Source organism: Canis lupus, chromosome 2 (assembly GCF_048164855.1).
Source record: "Canis lupus baileyi chromosome 2, mCanLup2.hap1, whole genome shotgun sequence".
Classification (NCBI taxonomy): domain Eukaryota; kingdom Metazoa; phylum Chordata; class Mammalia; order Carnivora; family Canidae; genus Canis; species Canis lupus.
The window spans coordinates 65,536,198-65,559,717 of NC_132839.1; positions in this window are offsets into that span (position 1 = coordinate 65,536,198).

Here is a 23,520-nt window from a genome sequence, read left to right on the forward strand (position 1 = left end):
TTTCAGAAACCACTGGGATATATGTTGGTACGCTTTAGAAGACTAGATCGTCAATTGAATTATGATTTTTAATTCCTCATTTCTGTGTAATAGAATCATATATCCATACACCAACAAATACTTCCTGGTAGGTGGAGCAAATTTCCCCCATCTCTTGGGTTTGGCCATGTGATTTGTGTTATATGATGGATGTAGGTGGACATAATGTGAGCAGAGACTTAAAATGTATTTTAGCAGTAAGTATCCTATTGTTTGCAGCCTTGAGAAGAGGCTCAGCTGGCCGCAAGAAAAGTGTGCCTTAACAAGCCACTGCTCCAAGGATGACAGACATATGAAGTGGATCTGAACTGAATGTCCAGCTTTGATCTAAGTACAGCTGAATTCAGCTTAGATCATTAGCACCTCAGCCAACCCACAGATTTGTGAGCGTTAAATGCTTACTGTCATATGCAACTCACTTTGATGTGGTTAATTATGTAGCACTATTAAAATAATAGTTGATTGATATTTGCACTATATACTAAAGCTCGACATATGTCTACTGAGCTGTCACTACTACATATACCTCTTAAGTATGTATCCAAAAGAAATGCAGGCATATACATACCAAATGTATAAAAATGCTCATAGAGCCTTATTCTTAACAGCCAGACATTAGAAACAACTCAAATATTCATCAGCTTCAGAATGGATAAATACATAGCAGTATACTCACTGAAAGACTACCTAGCAAAGAAAATGAATCCATTTCTGCCACACCTACCAACACAGATGAATCTCACAAAGATAAGGTCAAATATAAGAAATTCAGCCTCAGGGGCAAGCCCGGGTGGCTCAGTGCTTTAGCAATGCCTTCAGCCCAGGGCCTAATCCTGAAGACCCGGGATGGAGTCCCACACTGGGCTCCCTGCATGAAGCCTGCTTCTCCTTCTGCCTGTGTCTCTGCCTTTCTCTCTGTGTCTCTCATGAATAAATAAATAAAATCTTAAAAAAAAAAAAGAAATTCAGCCTCAAAATAATTCATAGTGTATAATTCTCTGTATATACAATTTAAAACCAAGTCAGAATAGGAGTCATCTGGGAGAAGGAGGAAGCACAAGAGCACATTGTAATGCTGGAAAGGTTCTAATTCCTGATCCTCCTGGTTGGTCGTATGGGTTCGCTTCGGGAAACTGCACAAAGTTGTACACTTATACCAAGTAAAATTTTATGAATACATGTTATACTAACTAAAAACACAAAATTTGCTATTTGCTTCTTCATATTTTTTAAGGAATAAAAGCCCTTATTGGAAAATCAGTAGACTCGGATTGTAGTTTTTCCTCTTCCATGAATTCAATGGCCTCCAAAACGAAATGGGCAAAAATCATCATTTCAGATATGAGAAGAAAATACTAGGGCAATTATTTAAGTATTTACCTTTTAAAAAATCAGAAAATCCTTACTGGCATTTGTTGTTGTTTTTAGAAGATTGTATTAAAAAAAAAAAAAGATTGTATTTATTTATGAGAGACACAGGAGAGAGGCAGAGACATAGGCAGAAGGTAAAGCAAGCTCCCTGTAGGGAGTCTGATGCAGGACTCAATCCCAGGATCCCAGGATCATGACCTGAGCCCAAGCAGAAACTCAACCACTGTGGCACCCAGTTGCTGCTGGTATATGATATACAGACTGATATTCTCACCCTCCTTCAGCCCTTATGTCAGGGGGTTCTTGTGCCTGCCACACAATGTCCACAGGAGATCCCATAGGACAAGTTCCAGGATGCACAAGAGATAGCAGGAGCTTCCTCACATGTCAATTCACTGTCAGCATATTAACATGTAGCTGGCTAAGTGATTTTGGGCAGTCTATTGTCCAGTCTTAATCAACCTAATAATCCCAAAATGCAGGGACTACAAATACCTCTGCAAAGAAACTGGATTGAGTATTATACAAGTACAAGAGAAAAATAAGAAAACAGTAGATCTGAGTTTTCTCCTCCTGATACTAAGTCTTAGCCTTATCATAAGAAATAATTAAATCAGTAAAATCCCTCAAAAATATTTTTTAGAGTGTTGTGCTGTGGAATTGAAAATTCACATTAATAATGAACTTCACTTGAGTATATAGTATTTCCTGAGAGACTAGGATGTATGCTTTAAGCATAGTCTGAAGTCATCACAACTCGTGAAACAACAAATATTATTCAACTCATCATCACCTCATGCTTTATTTCTAAAACATATATTTTATAAGGTACACAATATATTAATAAAGTGGTTCATGTCTATGAATTATTTTAGACACCATTTTAAACAGAATTTTTTAGACACATTGCAAATTAAATTTGATTGTCTATAAAACAAGGAACATTGAATGTAGAGCTGAATATTTCTTAGACCCTCTCCAAGTCTGGTGTTCTATGACTCTATAGTTTTATCTCAAAAGTAATTTCCCAAAATCTATTAAAAATGCAATGTTAAAAAGTAGGCAGAGAATCAACGTAGTGTGCCAACTATGAGCTGGCAGCTTTGCATATATAACTCATTCAACCACAGCACACCCATAAGGAAGATATTATTGTTCCCACTTTCCAGATGAGGATTAATAGAATCAGATATTTAAGTAAATCTCAGATAAGGAAACAGATTCAGAGAAGTCCCATTGTGGAGAATTGGGAGTTTAAAACCAAGATCTGGCTAATTGCAAACTTTCCACTCTAACACATTACCATTCTGAAGCAGAAAACAAAATTTATGTTTGGGTTTTTATATGACTTTTATGTTTACTTATAAGAAATGCTCTGTTTTATTTTCCTTTGGAAGTGCCAAGGGTCTTGCCAATTATCACTGTTAACTTCTCTATTCTCAGCGTCTAGTACGAAACCAGGCACAGGGTGGCATTCCATAAATACTTTGTGGGAAGAAAAGTCTGATTGAATGAATGAATGAATGAATGAATGAATCACATATTAGAATATATTCCATGCCAACTAAAAAGCCATTCTTTTGTGAACAGAGAAACTCTCCTACTCTGAATTTTGATTTTGTCATAAAAAAATACATCCAATATGAGCCTTCTTTCAGATCTATCTTGCACTGAATACAGAACCAAAACATGCATTTAAATCACTTATATCTAACTTTTTATGATGCCATTGGGGATGGTGTTCTTTTTGCATTTGCAGTTAAAGGGTAGAACAGATGGTGGAAGTTTAGTTTCAAGTGATGGGCCCATTAAAATAACTTATGCTGTTGAGTGATTGTTCACTCTAATGGCTCCATTCATTACATCCGAGCTCGCAAGCTCCAAAATACTTGGGAAGGAATAAGACTACAGGAAATGTTTGTTCTATCAAGAGATTTGCTGGATTAGGACTGCAGACTCACAAACTCTATCCTTGAAAGTAAGAGCTTGCTGGAGCCTTCACATAGGACATTGGTTTCATGAAGCACCCATCACGTTGGGAAGAAACCTGTGTTAGGAAGGAGAGAAGGTTCTGGGGAACAAGTATCAAGCTCTCTTGAACCACATTTTAGCTTCCTTTTCTGTCTTCTATGAGAATGAGAATTTTAGAGTTATAAAAACACCTGTAAATTTAGGAGGAAAGAGGAGAAGTCACAAACATCAAATCAGGGTCTGGAGGAAAAGAAGGCTGAAAACCAAGTGCAAGCCTCCTTCACCTTATTACCAGTCTAACAGCAAGGAAGTTCACACTAGAATCTGGACCACATCAAGTCCTTTCTATCTACTGAACTATTTCATGTTCTTTTCAGTTTCATTGGCCAAATGGTGGAGTGGAAAGCATGCCTTGAACTGGAAATCCAGGTTCTGTTATTAATGGCAGTCAGTGAAGTGCTACATTCTGTGCCTGGGAATTTCAGATGCATTAGCTCATCTAATCTTTTCAAACAACTCAGTGACAAAATTAATATTGTCTTCATTTTGCAATTGATAAAACTGAGTATATCCAAGTCTCCAGGCTACTAAGTGGTGGCCCTTCGGTACAAACCCAAGCCTATGCAACTCCAAAGTCTTTTATCAGCCTTCTATTTCACATTCCAGTGCTACCACAACCCACTAAAAGTCCTCTTAGATAAAATGATGGGTCTTACTCGGGACAGAGCTAAGATAAGTTCCAGTTATTATATTTTATGATTACTGCATGACACTACAAAAGTATACAACTTTTATAATATTTCATTCCATAAACATTATCTGAGTATGGGATACATTCTAAGTATTGAGGATCTGGTTACCAGTTCAATATGCCCACTGGCCATATTGGTAGGAAGCAGAGAGCATATTCAAGTTGAGTAAGTTAAGGAGAGGATAATAAAGAGAATATTTGCATAGACAGGCAGGATAGAAAAGCCTAGAAGGACTAGTGCAGGAACTGCACCTAGTCACAGCCAGGGGCAGTATGCCTCTCATCCTGAAATGGAAAAAGGGAGACAAACTTACTAGGGACCTCAAAGCAAGTAGCTACAAGGAGAGAGGCATCTGACAGGATCTGAGGTCTTTGGACAACCCTCAGAGAGCTGGTATGAAGTCAAATTTGCCATCTCCTCTTCCTAGACTGTATTAGTTAGAAAATGTTGGAAGTTCCTGGGTTGGAAACCTAAAGGAAGCTGCACCTTTTTAAAGACAGTTTCAAAAATAAATGCTGGCTGTAAAGACCATTATTTCTGATCTTATATATTCAACAAATATTTATTGAGTGTCTACTGTGTACCAGTCTCGGTCCAAACACTGTGATTACAAGGAGTAATTAAATCAGAAAGTTGACACATAAACACAGGCATTTATAGTACAGAATGAAAATTAAAACAGGCATAGTTCTAGAATATATTAAAACTCATCTGAAAAAAGCTTCCCAAAGAAGAGAAGACTCATTCCTTGAGTCTTGAGGGACAAATAAAATCATGTTACTTGATGAAAGGAGACAAGAGAGTTCAAACCAAGATAGCAAAGTGTGCAAAGACCTAAAGGTGGGAAAAAGCATGAGTTCCAGGGCCTGTGGGACATCAGAGAGGAAACTGCCCAATAGTTTCAGTATGAAAAGTAATATAAAGGCTAAGAGAATACCCATTGGGTTCAACCTATGAAAGGCACTGGTGGCCTCAGAAGGCTGAGAAGTCAATGAGATGTCAGAAGTGGTGAGAGAGAGAAGGTGCTGTGTCTTTAGGAAACCATAATGGAAAGAGAGTGTTATGGAAACCAGAAACACTCAAGGGATGAGGAAGGGGGTGTCCCAAGATGGTAGAGGCTTGGGAATATTTAGGTGCTAACAAGAAGAAGACAGAAGAGAAGCGAAGCTGAAGAGGGAGTAGATAATTGAGGGAGCCATAAAGCAGGTGACAGAGGTGTGAAGGGAAGCCATCTAGTGCACAGGAAGGGGGCACATCCTTGCAACAGAGCATGGGAATCCTTGAAGACAAGGCTGCAAGGATAGATGAGCACAAAGAGGAAGGTGGTAAAGGACATCAATTCAGTTGGCTTTGTTTTTAGAAAATAGGATGTGAGTCTGTGAACTGAAAAGGGGATGATGATTGGTTGGGAGCTTTAAGGAAAGTGGAAAGGTGTGAAGCACTATAGAGAATTGGAAATAGAGCTTATCCTGGGCATCTGGGTGGCTCAGTGGTTGAGCGGCTGTCTTCAGCTCAGGTCATAGTCCCAGGGTCCTGGGATCAAGTCCCATGTCAGGCTCCCCATAGGGAGCCTGCTTTTCCCTCTGCCTATGTCTCTGCCTCTCTCTGTGTGTCTCTCATGAATAAATAAATAAAATCTTAAAAAATATATAAAAGGAAATTGAGCTTATCCCAGAAATGCACAAGTGATATGAGGAAGTGTTAAAAACCCAAGTGAGTTCAAAGGCCAGGAACCCAAACACATGCTGGTCACTGGCAGTAGTGCCCAGGAACCAGGTAGACACTCAGGGGAGAAAGTCAAGTAGATTGACCCAGGGATAGGGCTTACAGTTGCTCTAGTCAACAAGGACCTATGACTCCTCCCTCTCTCTCCACTTCCCATAAGTAACTAATCACCATATTCTGTTGAATTCAGTTCCTGAATTTCACTTGAAAATGTCCATCTCCAGGGGCACCTGGCTGGCTCAGTCAGAGGAACAGTGACTCGTGATTTCAGGGTTATAAGTTAAAGCTCCATGTTGAGTATAGAAATTACTTAAATAAATTTTTTTAAATGTCCATTTCTCCCCATGCTTGCAGGCTTTGCCCAAGTTGGGTTTGACATCCCATCTCACCTGGATTATTAAGGCACCCTTCTCTTCCATTCTGACACTATATGCCAAGTCCCCATTTTAAAAAGTAAGTTCAATCACATTCTAAATCCCTTCAATTCCTTCTCTTTCCTTCAGGACAATATCTCAACTGAACCTGCCCTGTCTTAACTCTTACAGAGTCCAGTCTCTAACTTCTGACCACACTGAGTGTCTTGCCGTTTCCCAAAGATGCCCTGCCCATTCTTGACTGAGCCTGTGGCTGGTTCCTCTCTGAGAAATGTCTTCCTCCAGTTCTTCAATGTGTGAAGCTTGCTCATCTTCCTGCTCCCATAGGAGAGCTCATTTCCTCCAGCAAATCTTCTCTGGCTTCCAAATCTGAAGAGATACCTCCCTACATGCTCCCATGAGCACCTCTTCTCTCCCATCTTAGCCTTATCATGCTGTCACAACAGCAAGTTTCCTGTGTGTCTTCTGCCATTAGATTCTGAGCATCATGAAACTTGGGTGCTATGGCTTGTTCATTAGTGGATCCCCACAACCTCGCACCATGCCTAGAATACAGAACATGTTCAATATATATTTATTGAATGTTACTGAAAACCAAGCTTCAAATCCTGAGCCTTTCCCACTAGACTCTCTTATCTGTAGCACAAAAGGTTAAAAACATGGCACGCAGGTATTTGGAAAAGGGAATTTATTCCTGACAAGCTAATGAGCCAACCACTTAGTATCATTAAACAGGCAGCATTTATCCTCATGGCCTGAGAAGAGTCTATTTTGATGAAGGATGTGCCAGGTTTCTTAACATCAATGCCAAATTATTTCTTAATTAACTCACAGGTACTGTCAATAGGAAAGTCCGGTGTTGATTATAAATGAGAATTAAGGCAGGGGAACTGCTTCCTCCAGGATTTAAAAAATATGTTGTAGCTCTTACATAATCAAGATAATATTTGAATGAGATTTGCACAATGCCTAATCTGCTGTTAATCCTATCTAGTGTGTTTTTCATCTCAGACATTATAATTTCCACCTCTAGAATTTTGATTTGGGTCTTTTTAAAATCTCTGCTATGTCTCTACATCATGTGTTCACTCATTCCTCTTGCTTCTTAAACACATGGAACATGGATGTAGTAACTTTTAATGCTTTATCTACCAATTCTATCATCTGTGTTGGTTTGTTTGTTTCTTTCTTTCTTTCTTCTTTCTATCTTTCAGATTTAGAGAGAGAGAGAGAGAGAGGAGAGAGAATGCACCAGGGGAAGGGTGAGGGAGAGGGAGAAAGTTCTCCAAGCAGGCTCCCTGCTGAGTGAGAAGCCCAAAGCAAAACTCCATCCCAGGACCCTGAGATCATGACCTGAGTTGAAATCAAGAGCCAAAAGCTTAGCTGACTAAGCCACCCAGGGGCCCCTCATCTGTGTTATATCTGTATCAGTTTCAATTGAATGGTGTTTCTCTTAATTATGGGTCACATTTTCTTGTTTCTTTGCATATCTGATAATTTTTGACTGGGTGGTAGATATTCTTGCAAAACTCTTGTTCATGAATGCCTTGTGAATTATGAGGTTTTCTGCTGTGGCTGTTGGAAAAAGGCATCATTCCTATCCCTGTGTAAGCTCTGGACACTGTTCCCTCAAATCCCTTTGGGTGGTTCTTTCTTTGGTCCTGAATGACTTTCACAGGGACTTGTATTGTTTGCTACTCAACTGTATATTTGAAGGAGGAGACCCTCTGTAACTCTTCAGAGTTCTCTGGGCAGCATTTTCCTCATTGGTATTATACCCTGTTAGTTTTAATTGCCTCATCTTCCCAGGACCCCTACATCTGTATCTTCAACTCCTTGAGTACACTGGGCTCTGCCTGACTTCCTGTTCCCTGTTCTGTGGCTGGATAGCTGAACAGACTAGATGAATTCCCAGGACCATTCTATGGCTATAATCTGTAACTCACCTCCACTACCTTTCTATTGGATTCCCTGGATCCCATGTTTTCCTATTTCTTGGTTTACTCCACTTTTTGCTGAAATGTATCTTCCAGTAGCTTTATAAGAACGGGTGCATGGGAGATAAAAATTTTTAATCCTTTACTGTCTAAAAATAGCTTTAGTTTACACTCAGGCTTGTTTGAAAAGGTGACTTAAAAGAGAATTATTTGTTGAAATATTAAATGTCCTTCAGAATTTTGAGGATATTGCTCTCTGTCGTCCTGCACATTGTGTTATTGTTGTATTTTCTAATGCCATTCCAAACCTAATCTTTTTGTATTGACTTGCTTTTTCATCTAAAAACCTTAATTCTTCTCATTTTCAGTAGTCTAAAATTTCTTGATGTTATGCTTTGCTGGAGGTCTCTTTTCATTCACTGTGATGGGGATAAGAGGAAGGCCCTCAGTTCTGAAAAGCAATGTATTTCTATTGTAAGTTCTCTGTACTATTTCTCTAATAATTTCCTCCCAATTTTTCTTCTCTTTACTCTTTCTAGGATTCCCATTAGCTGGATATTAGATCCCCTAGGTCAGTTCTCTAATTTTTCCTATCTCTTCTAGTCTAATGTTCACCTCTTTGAATTTAGCTCCAGTTTTTGAAAAATTTTCTTGACATTTCTACCAATCTTTCTATTTAATTTTTCATTTCAGTTATTATATTTTTAAAATTGAACAGTTATTCCTTACATATTGTTCCTTTGTTAAGTCATCCTGTCTTTTTCATGGATTCAGTATGTTGCTTTACATCCTTGAGGATATTAATAATACAATTTTTAAATGTTCTTTTGCTCTCTTTTTTGCCTTTATTCCTTCTGAGTTTCTTTTTCTCTGTTTTTATCTCTTTCATGTTGGCATCTTTCTGGAATTTTTCAAGTACTGAGTGATGCTGTATATGTGAGAATGAGCCTCAAAGACATGAGTGGCAGCTCTGAGCTGGTGGGCCTCACTGAGATGTGTTGTAGGCAAACTGGATCTTTCATCAGGGAGACCTCTGCAAGGGCAGGGTGTCAAGATATGTAGCAGTTTTCTCTTCAGCAATTCCATAGCTCCAAAGAAGAATATGTGATCTCCTGTTTGTGTTGGTAGTGATAGGAAGCTGATGTTCTGGAGGTGAGTCGTATAGCAGGGACCAGGGTAGGCTGCAGTGTCTCATCATTTAGTCTGAAGACTTTCATTTGATGCCTCTTATTTCAATCTGATGCCTCTCTTTTCCACTCCACTCTGACTAGTGTCCTCAAGGCCTGAGACCATACCTCCAGTCCATAGAGAGGAGGAGGGACTGTTTCCTGGCAGCAAGAAATGGAAGATCTAAGATCTCACTGTTCTGTCACATATTTTCAAGTCATTCTAGTGTTTTCAGTCTTGGTCCTCACCTTCGGACTTGAGCGGTTCATGGTTTTCCAAGTCTTCAAATTTTATTGGGTTCTATAGGGCAAACATGGGCTCTCTTTATGCCCTCCTCACTCCCTGTAGGCACTGAGGCTCCGCTTCCTTCACTCTGCTGAGTCATTTACCCCTCTTCTGTACACTTCTGGCAGTTATGGCTATTCTTCATATACTGTTTTCTCCTCTCTTGCTTCTCTCATTTTATTTTTTTTTAATTTTAATTTTAATTTTAATTTTAATTTTAATTTTAATTTTTATTTTTATTTAAGTAGGCTCCACACCCAGCATGGAGTCCAACACAGGGCCCAAACTCATAATCATGAAATCAAAACCTGAGCTGAGATCAAGAGTAGGATACTTGACCAACTGAGCCACCTAGACACTGCTCTTTTCTCTTTTATTCTTTTCCTTTCTTTTTGATGGAGAACCAAAGAGAGGCTGAGGTACACATAAGATCAATACTGATATATCTTAAACAAATCACATGCATTCTCTCATTTAGTTCTCACAACCATGAGATGAACGGTAATGATCTCTCATTGTACAGACAGAGAAACTGAGGCTCAAAAATGCTAAGGCATTTGCCTTAAGTCACATGGCCAGCAGGTGACAGAACCAAGATTCAGAACCAGTTCTGACCCATAAGACCATGACTTTAGCCATATGTGATTCTGTTCTGATTTGAAGGGTGGACACATGGACATTCAAATTTATCAGTTCCACTAATCTTTGGCATCTGTGTCCCCAAAGCACCCTCAACCAGCTGTGCTTGGATCACCAAAGCCATGTGGTTCATGTGCATATAATCCCAGGGTATCCAACCTTGGCCTCCAATGTCCTGCATTTCTGGAACACACAGTCACTTGGACTCACTTCACAAGTTTTCTTTTGTGTTCCATTTCTTTCATGTGTGTTCTATTTCTTTTATTAATTACTTAATCTTGGACAACACCTTGTGCTGGGCACTGTATAGATAAATGACCCAATGAAGCAAACAAGGACTGGTCTTTGGAGTGTTCACATATAGTTAGGGGAGAGAAACCTCTGAGACTAAGACACCAGGAGAGAAAGGACAAACTGTGACAATGTTCCTTGATGGAGAAGAACCTTTTTTAGCAGGGATTTCAGGGAAGGCCTCAGGAAAGAGGTGATACTTAAAGTGATATTTACATAGTTCATTCATTCATTCTTTCCTACCATTATTGAGCACCTATCATAAAAAGGGTAATCCAAACTGACATGGCACCTTCCAAGTAGCTGGCACTGGCCTACATGTTTAATGTAGTTTAATTCTCAAGAATCTATGACACAGGTACTGTTAGTTTCCCCATTTTACAAGGATAAAAAGGAAACACTGAGATTTGAAGTCACTTTTTCAAATTGACACATCTAGTAGTTTGGGGCTAAGATTCTGCACAGGTTGTTGGCTGCCAGAGTCAGCACTCTTAAGTACTATGCAAGAAGGAAGGGAAAAAATGGAGGTAAATGTGCCAGGTGGGTGCCCTGCCCCCTTGGAGTGTATATTCTAGAGATGGGAATGAGATGAAGTCAGTCATCAGGCACACACTAAGGCCATGCACTGTAAATACACAAAATGGGCTTCTTGGAGGGATGCTAAAATATGTAGAGGTAGCAAAAGGTACACAATATCCCCAACACTCATTATCCCACACACAAAGCTGGACTGGATCTGCAGCTGCAGGTTTTCTAGAAGAGAGGAGGGCAGACCTGCTATGCCAGCTGATAAGAAACCTCTGCATGGAGGAATAATGGGACCTTGAGGTGGTCTTGATTTGTCTCCCTTCACTGTTTTAACAAAGAGGGCATAGTGGGGGAGGGACAAGTGTCTTATCCAGAGGTAACCACATCTGTGAGGGGTAGGGTATGAGGGAGTCAGAATACTGGAGGTCAGGGTTGGATACCTTGGGATTGTACACATGGACCTGAAGGATTGGGGATTTGTGAGAGGTTGGATGGGGAAATCTTAGATACCCTGGTGGCCCTTGATGAATGGAACACACATGGCCAAATGAAAACTCTGAGTGAAGGCTTGGGCTAGAGTGTGTTAGATGAGAGGGAGAATGGTAGGAGCAGGGTTTGGAGTGAAAGATGTGAGTCACATGATTCAGGATTGGTAAACCAAAGGAGGCTTTGTTTTCAAGCCACTGAAAGTCTGACCTTGGTTTAAAGAGCTCCTCCTTGCTACCTTTAGGAAACTGGCTATGCAAAAAAAAAAAAAAAAAAAAAAAAGGAAACTGGCTATGCAAAAGGCACAAGGGGAAACAGAGACACCAATTAGATGTAAAAGATGTTGAAAGTTTGGATTAGCAACCTGGGAGCGGTGAGGGAGGGAACCTTTTAGATTAGAGACATATTTACAAGGTAACATTGACACACTTGCTGATGGACTGGATAAGGAAGTTAAGAGAAAAGGAGAGAAGAGGATGACGCCAAGATTTCTGCCTTGGGTTGATGGGGAATTGTGGTACCACCACCATTGGGTGACAGGTAATGACAAGTTGAGAAACAGCATGGAGGTGAAGTAAATGGGGCTTCAATTTATACTGATCAGCAGCATCACTGGGATTGTGAAATACTGATGCAGAAGCACAGGCATCCTCATCCACAGTTCAGCCCTTCACTTACCTGGCACAGAGTGACACCAATGAAACTGAGGTCTCTGTAAGCTCTAATAGGCTAGAAACCAAGGAAGTTGAAATGAACATATACCCCAGGCTCCTCTGGGTCACAGAGCAATCACCCATTCTAAAGTATAACCATTTTCCTTACATTTTTAAAGGCATTCAAGGATACCTCACATTTCAGTTCAGATCTGCCATTTTATCCAGCAAGATTTCTTTTCAATTCAACCCAATTTTAACCCCAATGTTCAAGTTATTTTTTCGCATTATGCCCATAAATGGAAGCAAATCATACTATCTTGATATGCAGCTGTTTTTCTCTCTCTTTTTTCATTTTAGATGAAAATCCCGTCTTTTTTCTTTTTATTAACACCACCCCCTCCCTGCATCCAGCTGAGTTCCTCACCATCAGCTGTTCCTCATCTCCCGTGTTCTTTCCTGTTTCTTCAGGGAGCCCCTGCAGAGATGTTTTCTTATATAATCAAATTATAGGTCAAATTCATCAAAGAGATAGCACACAGGTACATTTCTTAGGAACATTTAAACTAATGCAGTAACACATCCTTGGTTTAAGTGGGAGCATTGGTAAATAATGATGCTTTTTGGTAATGAAAAATGAAGTAAGGAGTAGAACTTAATAAAAGCAAGCCAAAGTGCCTCGTTAAGCTGTGAAGCTGTGCAAATCCATGTTGCCATCACCATCATTAGTATGACTATGGTATGGTATTATATATTATATATGTTTTGTGGTTAATTAATTGATTTCAATAAATATCTTCTGGGTGCCTAATAGGAGGTACTCTCTGCACTGAGCACAGGAGATGCTCAGAAGATGGTCCCCCTGTGGCAAAGGGAAAACCCAAAAGAACAAAGTACATAAACAGATACTTTTGATGGGGGAAAAGAAATACTTCATCAGTGACAACAGCAAGGAGAACACCTGTAGTAATACTCACAGTGAGAGGTGCTCTGGTTGATCGCCTATTTGGAGTCAGACATTGTGAATCATGCTTTGTATACATAATCCCATCTGAACCACGTGGTGATCATGCAAAATAAGATTGTCCGCCTCATTTTATAGAAGAGAACACACAGAGGTATAGCCAGGTTGACTAGTTGGCTGAAAGTCACCAAGATTTGAAGTAGCAGATAGAATAAGAGAGAACCAGTTATCTCTGGCACCAGACTTGAATTCCCCCAACCCCACTTCTCCCAGAGACATATATGGTGTAGTTCAGGTGAGTAGAGGAGGGCCCTGTAATCAGCCTGGAGTAGGATAGGGGAGAGTGGATCCTTGAGGAAGGCTGCCCAAAAGAGAAGACATCGGAGCTAGGTCTGGAATGTCGAGTAGGCACGAACAAGAAGGAAGGGGAGATTGGGCATCCTCAGCAGAAGAAAAGCCTAGAGGCATGGAATATCATTAGGCTGGTGGACCACACTCAAGTGGTACAGGATAGCTGGAGAATCCCACTCAAGGAAATGGGGCTGGGAGAAATGAGACCAGACCACATCACAGAGGCCTATGTTCTGCACTGAGCAATCTGGACTTGATTCTGAGAGCAGTGGAGCAGTGGTGGGCACAGTTTGATCTGATCTGGGCACCAGAAATCACACTCTCAGTGTAGTGGAGGATACACTGGGCTGGGCAGGGTAGGAACCAGGCTTATTATCATCCAGGCTTCCTAGGAAGGATTAATGCCATGAGGCTAAGCAGTGTGTGCAAAGCTCTTTCTTGCATCTTTAGTTGTATTTCTGATGGCCAAGGGACAGCTCTGCCACAATGAGGCTGGCACCATTCACCGATCTCCTTCCCATCCCAGCATCTTCACCTATCTTGCTCCCTTGGCTTGGAGTCAGCCTTCCTTGACACATCTCTTACCACTCCCTTCCAGTTCACCAGGAACTCTGGTCACATTGCACTTTTTACCAAGTACCAAATGTCACATCATCCTCTCTCTAGCCCTTGAGCACTTTTTCTACCTGGAGTGTCCTATTCCATACTTACTATCTGGAGAATTGTCACCCATAGATCAAGATTTACTCTTCCTTTTACCAGTTCCTAGAAAGTGTCATTTTTGTCTCTGAGCACCCATGGTACCTTATACTTTCCTCTACATTATCACATTCTGCACAGAGAATCATTTCTTCTCTCATTGCTTGTGCAGTGTGTTCCTCATTCCACAGATATTTCAAGCTTGTACAAGCAAATATTTAACTACCTATATGTAAAATACATATATACATATAAAATTTTTTAGCATGTTTTTTGAAGTATTAGGGTTGGGTGTGGAGTACACCATCTATCAAGATCCTAAAAGAACACAAACCCTTTGATAGGTCAAATACCCTCTAGGAACCATGCTTTAGATAAATGCTCACAGGTTCACCGAGGGGTCACAATACCATTGTCTTTGGAGCAACAACTTGACTATTTATGAGTAGGGACTGCCAAATAAAAGATGTGAGCTTCCTGACTGGCAGAGACCACTATGTCTGTTCATGGCTATATCCTTGCTGCCTACATTGAGTCCTGGAGAGAACAGGGGCTGAGTAAATATTTGTTAAATAAATGGATGAATTCCAATAATGTGATATTATGCAACTATGACAATGAATGAGACAGAGCTACATGTACTGAGTTGGAAACATGTACTCAACTTATTAAATGATAAAAAGAAATATGGAAACTCTGGAAGTGTGCAAAAATATCAATAGCATTTATTTCTGTGAGAAGATAATTGCTTGACACTCTCTTGGGCTTCTTTTCTTTTGCTTTTTGTATTTTTTAGAAATCTGGTTTATTTTTCACGAATATACTACCACATTCCCAATAACCTTGGCCAGGATTCAGAGATAAGGCCCTTATCAACTTCGAAACCCTAGACTCTGGGTTCTAGGATCTTAGTAATGGGAGAAAGAAATACTGAACACCTACTATATACCAAGCACCAACCTCAGCTCTTACCAACACATCTTCACCAATTCAGTGAGATGGACCCCTGTCCTCCTTTAACAAGTGAAAGAATTGATAATCTGAGTCTCAGCAGAGCGACACAATTTGTGATACAGTATAAATATTTAACAATATGGCTTTTTTTAAAGATTTTATTTATTCATGAGAGACAGAGAGAGGCACATACAGGAGGGGGGAGAAGCAGGTTCCCTGCAGGGAGCCCGATGTGGGACCTGATCCCGGGGCTCCAGGATCATGCCCTGAGCTAAAGGCAGATGCTCAACCACTGAGGCACCCAGGTGTCCCAACAATATGGCTTTTGAAATCTGACAGGTCTGAACTCAGTTTATATCTCTGCCACAGTGCTTCACTTCTCTGAGTTTCAATGTCCTCATGTGTACAATGGGATGAATAAGATACCTGTTTCATAGGGTTAGGTTTTTTTTTTCTTTTTTATCGAGATATAATTGACATATAACATTATATTGGTCTCAAGTATACATGATTCAGTATACATGTAAATTGCAAAATGATCAGTTATGTCTAGTTAACATCCATCACAGTAGTTGCACATCTTGTCTTGTGATGAAAACTTTTAAGATTTACTTTCTTAGCAACTTTTAAGTATGCAATACAGTGTTATTAACTATAGTTTCCTGCTGCAGATTACCTTTCCATTACTTATTTATTGTATAACTGGAAGTTTATGCCTTTTGGCCCCCTTTACCAATTTAGCCCATATACAAGTGAATACTTTCCTACTTACTACTAATACAGGCATACATATGTTTTTATCCTTTTTTGAAACAAACAGTAGACTACTATACACTTCCTGAATCTTATATTTTTTACTTAATAACATCTTAGCAATCTTCCCATAAATATACATGAAGAACTTCTTCATTGTGAAGATGAATAAAAATTTATTTATCAGTCCCCTTCTGATGGACGTCTAGGTTGTTTCTGATTTTCTACAATTATAAACAATGATGGAAAGAATAACCTTGTATATACAGCATTTCTCCCCCATATGATCATAAATGTTGGATAAATTCCTAGAAGTGGAAGTGCCAGGTCAAAAAATGCATGCATTTGTAAATTACGCAGCTGCTTCCAAATTGTCTTTTGTAGAGTTGTGCAAATTTGCACTGCTGCCAGGTACATATAAAAGTATTTGCTCTCATGTGGCTCCAAATTTCAGATTTCTGCCTATCTACTAGGTGAATAATGACATTTCCTGGGTAGTTTTAATTTGCATTTCTCTTTTATGAGTAAGTACAACCTTTTTTATATGTTATATGATTCCATTTATATCTTTTTTCTATCTGTTCACTTCCGTTGCCCATTTGTCTTCTGATTGTGAGTGTGAAATAATAGAAAATATGTATATCGGTCTCTGCTTCCAGTTCCTGCCTAAAAGCTCCTAAAACTCTTACAATTTTGTAAGTGACAAGAGCACTAGGAGCATCCTTTGTTCTAATTGGTTTTTGATTCTGCTTCCTGTAGCCAAGTTTCTAAATCCTTTGAAATTTCTTGGGTGATAGGAATATCTTTTGATCTAATGAGGGAACTCTTGGTGGGTTCCTGTAATAAGGGAGGGCTTGGTTCTTGTCTCATAGAGTGGAAGAATGAATTTCACAGACACAGGAGAGTGAGTAAAGGGATAGAAGTTTATTAAGCAAAGATACAGAGAAAGCTTTCAGAAGTGAGAGGGGTCCCAACAGAGTTGCCACTGAGGGCTTTTATTGAAAGCCAACAAGGGAACCTAAATCTTTTAACATATCTATTGATATCACCATTGAGTAAGGACTCGTGATAACATCTCTAATGGCTTACTTCCTTTTTAGGGCCCCGGTAATTCTTTGTTGGTCACAAGTAGCTGTTATAACAAGACCCCACCTCTGGCAGCTGGGACAAGATGGTCTGGTTTATTTAACTCTGGTTTACTTTCACCTCCACATTTTTGGGATTTTTGTGAGCCTGATTCCATGGCCCCCTACCTAGCCCTGCCTAGCCCCATTTGTCCCTACCTCACCTGGATGGCGGCTTCATCAGAAAGACCAAACCATGATTAGAAGCTTAGAATTTTCAATCTCACCTTGCATTCTCCAGCAAGGGAGGAGGAGATGAAACTGGAGTTAATGATGGATTTTGCATATGTGATGCGCCCTCCATAAAAATCTCAAAAGTACAGGTTCAGAGAGCTTTCAGGTTGGTGAACCTACAGAGGTATGGGACAGTGGCATACCTGGAGAGGATGTAGAAGTTCTGTGCCCTTCCCATTTACCTTGTCCTATGCATCTCTTCCATCTGGATGTTCATTTGTATCCTTTATCATACCCTTTAAAATAAACATAAACAGTTTTCCTAAATTCTGTGAGCCCCTATAGAAATTAACCAAACCCAAGGAGGAGGTCATGGGAACCTCTGACTTACAGCTGATGAGTCAGAAGCACTGGTTACCAGCTGGACTTGGGACTGTGTACTAAGGGGCTCTGGGGGCAGTCTTACGGACTGAGACATTACCATGTGTGATTTGACACTATCCCCCAGTAGATGGCATTGGATTTGAGATAAATTGTAGGACACCCAGCTGGTGTTGCTGAATTGTGACACACCTGGTATCAGAGTGTTGTGAGTGCAGTAGTGGTGTCAGAGGAATGGAGAGACATGAAGTGAGGGTTTTCTAAACACTGACTCTTTCACTTACACTTTCCTAATTAGCCATTTCTGGGACATGAGTTGGAAATATTTCTCCCAATTTGTCCTGTGCTTCTGAGATTGTATAGTGTTTTCCTTTGCTCTCTTTTTCTGTAGAAAGGGCATGAGATTGGGTAAACCACTGCCAAAGCTGTAAAACTCCAGGTTACTGCTGATTAGAGCTCATGATCTTACTAGAAAAAAAAGACTGCAATTTTTACTAATAATACACACCAAGTAGTAGAAAGAAAAAATACCTAGTTTTATGTTACAGTCTTCTTTTTCTTAAAAAAAATAAAAACTTGCTTTTAAGAAATGATTTGCTCTGAAGTATGAACTTTATAGGTTTCCTTGAGATTTGCACATGCTTTTCTCTTTTATTAAAGAGAACTCATTTGGATTAAAGAAAAAAAAACTTAGAGAAAGATGCTAATCTCTTATCTCAGACAAGAGTGCCTATGATTTTTGCCATAATACTTGGACCATGTGGCCTTAGAAAGCTGCCACTAGAGGATTACATTTCATGAGCCACTTTTTTAAGAGGTGAATGAACCCCTTTGGGTATTGATTTGAAAAATGAAAGGTAGAAAGTGACAACTTTGTGACACCATTTAAGAACGATAGATGGTTTTGATAAATCCAATACTTATACTAAAGCCTGGCTTGGGATCCCATTTAATCATTCTAAAATCTATCCACAAAGGGCTTCTTGGGTGCTTTTAAGTTGAAGGAGGTTATGACAAGAGATTTTCCATCATCACAGCATATCACGTGGCAAGTTAATGTGTGAGAAATATTTGCTGGCTGACTGGTATACTTTGCTATGTATAGTACAGTTTCAAAGAATGCAGAACTTTCTCTGGGGAAGTGAAGAAAAGAGCACTTCCTGACCTTAACTTATTAGTATGAGATTTGTATATAGGTAATGCTAGCATTCTTCATTACCCTCAAACACTAATGGGGTGAACTCTAAATCACTTAAACTGATCGTTTGACATAAGGAACTATAGCAGATTCTTCTTGTGACTTCTCCATCAGAGATGGTTGCCAGGTCCCTCCATCTCCACCCAGAGATGGTCACTGAACTGCTCTGTCAGTGCTTCACTGCAGCTGGAAGACAGCTGGATATATGGCTCACACATCATGCCCAGACTCAATCGCAGATTCCAGGGATTCCCACATAGCCTCAAGAAAGAGGCTGTGAGCCAGACTGGCAAGAACACAAAAGCCATCACACTCTCCCCATCTCTCATAACTCTAAAGTTGATGCGATTAAGACATTAAACTCTATCATAGCAAAATATGCACTGAAGGAGGTTAATTCTGTGAAAAGAATTCTTTCTGTCAAAGGTTCTTTTACCTTAACATAGATGTTGAGCACTTCTTAGATGCCAGGCACTCTTCAAATTTAGAAGGTCCAGCAGCGAATAAGACACACAAGATCCTAGCCTTCATGAGAGAGAGAAAATATGTACAACATATATACAAACAGGGTAATTTGGAGAACAGGGCAACTTAGACCAAGTAGTCCAGGAAGGCTTCTCTGAGGGTATAACTTTTGAGCTGAGAGTTTTACAGAATGAAAATGAACCAACTGTGGAAAGAGTCAGGGAAATAAGAATATAGGAGCAGGAATCAATGAGGGCAAATCCTGGTATTGAAAAAGATTCATAGGAAGAGTTAAAGAAAAGGGAGAGGGAGTTTCACATCTTATATTTGAAGAATTGACCACCACTGAGTCAGCTTAACCTTCCCATCATGCAGATACATAAACAGAGGTTCAGAAAAAGTATTTTCAAAAGGCCACCTAGCTTGGGCAACATGAATAAAGGTCACCTTCTTGAATGCCAGCCAGTTAGCTCTTCCTACACCATGACACTTCTTGCGTACACTCCTACGTATCTGATGTTAGACTTCCATACATATCCTAAATCTGTGACATGACTCCAGCAAGGAGGCAGATAACATGATTTAGCTATAGAGTAGGAAAGAACAGAAAAAAGCACTTAAATGCATATTAACCCGACTTCCATTTAGAGAACTACCCAGTCACTCAGGATTCTCAAGCACCGTAAAAGCAATTCTAAATGATACTTTAAAAAAAAAAAAAAAAAGCGTCATTCAAAAGTCCCAAAAGAATTATGGAAAAGAGAATGTTGGTTAGGATGGTTGTAAAATGGCCACTTTAATTTTGTCAAAATCAAGGTTTCAAGCAAGCTCTTATGAATAACATGGCTCTGGAAAAAATACACACACACATATGTATAAACACACCCATATGTACTACATACAGTTATATATGTAGTAAATGTAATTCATTACATATATTATATAAAAATATGTAAAAGACTACTGTTATGCCCAGGGAAGTCCAGATGGGCCTGTTAGTGCAGTGTACGAACAGAAAATACGGTCTTCCTGATTACTGACATGAATCAGGTAAGAAGACTGGCATGTGCTTGCTGATCTTGTGGGGTCAGCTCTCTATCCACACACCCTCAGGACTCAGATGCTAATAGGGCAGTGCCCTTCACCCCTGGACTTTTTTTCCAGACTCTCTAACCTCCCTCTGCCTTCCTTCTCCCAAGAAACTCAGCCTCAGGTTCATGCTGCCCAAGTCCCATATGCCCAAAGCAAAGATCAGCAACCAGAAAGGGCAAGGTTGACTTGTACAAGTCAAATCAACCGTTGACTTGGAGGGGTGGTGGTGGAGAAGCATCTTCAGGACCAGCAAATCTTCTGAGTGCCACTATTGTGCCCTGTCCTGAATGCTTCATTTGCATTTTTTTATGCTAAAGGCCACTCTCTCCTTTTCACTGAGCATGAAAAACAGAGAGAAAGAGGGAATGAAGAGGACGAAGAATCTCAGCCTGCCTCACAGGCACATTTCAGCCTCTAGAACAGCAAAGGGACGCTTTCCCCCGAGGTCTTCAGTGCTCCAGCTCTGTGGGTCACTGCAGCTTTGGTTCCCAGGCAGAATTTCCTCCCGGCTGGTATATCTGATGGAGGCCTGATCCCACTTGTGATTCAGCCACCCTGACTCTCACAGCTCCTCACCTGGGCCCTAGAGGGAGGGGAAGTTTGGAGAATCCAAAAGAGTTAATCTTGGGCAGTTCTCAGAAATTGGTGTTCCCTTTGTATGGGACCAGCCTCTTTCTCTCAGGCCAAATTGACAGAAAGGGATCCAAGTGGCAGTCAAAAAAGTAAATTGTTGAGACTGTCTTTTAAACCACATCCTGCAGTTTGAAAATAAAGCGTCTTATTTTTAGAATGCCAGCAGAATTGTTCCGGCTCTGCCCCTGCAGTTTCAATAGTGGCCTTGGGCTCTAAAACCCTGACCTTGAAAAGAAAACGTTTACATTGTAAATGCACTGGCAGTACGAAGACTATTTTATCATGGAATAGCCAATGGAGGCTAAAAGTTCAGAAGCGGCTTTGTCCTTTCTTCTGAAAGGCCTAATCCGCGGGGCTTTCACAGGGACAAAATCAACTCTTAGCAGTAATTGTGCATGGGTTCTAGCTATGAACTTGCATAAAATCTGAAATTTCACACAACCAATCCTGTTCTGGGGATTTTACCACCGATCATCAGGAAACAGAGCTTCTCAAGGGTTTTGGAGAAAATCAGAGCATACAGGCCCTTAGGCGAGCAAACTTGCTAACAAAATGCCCTTAAAATCATCCCTTCTTCCCAAACACACACAGCACCAAGTTCGGTGAGGCTGGCCCCTGAGGACGGCAGAGGCACCCAGGTCCTGATATGATGGCTTTATTTCAGATATCTGGAGTTGGCCGACCAAGGCACTCAGGCATTCTTACTGTTCCAGAGTTAGGTGGGAGAAGGACTGGACTTGGTGGCCGACTCCAGGGCCTCTGCTGGAGTGTCAGGGGAAGGATTCGGTCCACACTGCCGGGTGGGTGAAACCAGAGTCAACAGGTAGAACAAACAGGAGGAAGCTTTCAGACCCATAGTGGAGGTGGGAGGGGACTCCCGTCTGGTCATTAAGACTATAAAGATAAAACAACCCAAATCCAAAGGCCCTGATCCATTTGTCAGTGGAGATGCCCAAGAGTTTAACCATCGATGACAGTTGGGACTCCTTCATTGATGAACCCTGATCTGGCTCTCTCTGTGGCCATGGCCAGCATAACAGCATGACTCACGTGGCCTCACAGAAGCAGCTTTGGAAAATGGTGTTGCATGAATGGGTCAGGAGGGGGACACTCATTTTTCCGGGGTCTCGGGCTCCTCAGGAAGTTCTCCCTGTGTGCCAAGGCTACTCCATTAACTCATTTAAACTATACCTCAGCCCTAAGGAAGCAGGTACTGTTATCATTCCTACTTTACAGGTAGGAAACAAGAGCTCAGAGGTTAATATGCCCAAGGTCACAAAGCAAGCAAGAGACAGAGGAGGCAATCCTGGTTGTCATTCCCCGGAGTTTACTCTTTGAGTCTCTAAATCCTTTGGCCCAGAATGATCCCTTAGGGCTCATTGATACACAGCTGTGCGACTCTCACTTTCTGCTGTATCCGCCTTCCTTACTAGGGCTTGTTCCACTGACAGATCAGAACTCCTCTGATATCAATTTTGTAATTGCAAGATGCCCTCCTTTCTCTACCCAGACTTCGGAAAAACCTCAAGGTTATCCTTTTTGGTTGATAATGGGCCTTTCTGTCATTTTATTTTTCAAATATGCCTCCCCCAGTACACACAGTGTCCACCACCAATACACTCAAAGCTAAGGATTGTCAGCATACACAGACATATTGCAGTTGAATTGCCTAGGTGTTATCAAATCAAAAAGAAATTGATGTAGTTTTTGGAATGTAGGTGAAGTTTGGTGGGGTGGGTTCCAGTGCTGACGGCCAAGAAAGAATTCTTGAGACGTTTTTGGTGCAAAAAGGTGGTTTTATTAAAGCACTTGAAGAGTGGGAAGTTATGCTCCACCATTTGAAGACTGGGTAACCATCCACATAAATTATTTGGATTTCTTCTGCATGAGAGATTTATCTATTCTCTCCCACCTATTTATTCATTTATTTATATCAGTATAGGTACACGTATACTTCTTCTATTCTCTTAACTCAATACTACTTTATCTGTTTTGCTGCTCTAATTGTTTCAGATATGGTCATTAGGTGTTCTTTCAGTTGGCTCCTGTGTTCCTTTGATATGACCCCATCATTGTGAGTTTTCTCTCTCTCTCTCTTTTTTTTAAGATTTCATTTATTTATTTGAGAGGGAGCACAAGCAGAGAGGAGGGGTGGAGGAAGAGGAAAAAGCAGACTCCTAGCTGAGCAGGAAGCCCAACTCAGAGCTAAATCCCAGGACCCAGAGATCATGACCTGAGCTAAAGGCACATGCTTAACCAACAGAGCCACCCAGGCGCCTCACCCTTCCCTCCTTTTTTTTTAAGCACTTCCTTACTTTTTGACACTGTAAAAGGCTCCAGGCTCATGTCATATATTTCCTGCCCCGGTCATAGAATGTCATTTCTCCAATGTGCCTTGGTTCCTTTGTTGAGAATGATATTAGGAAATAAGACCTAGGTTCTAGATATACTCATTGTTACTGGGTATTGTTGCTTGTAGTCCCTTTCAGTTGACAGAGCAAGGAAATATAGGTG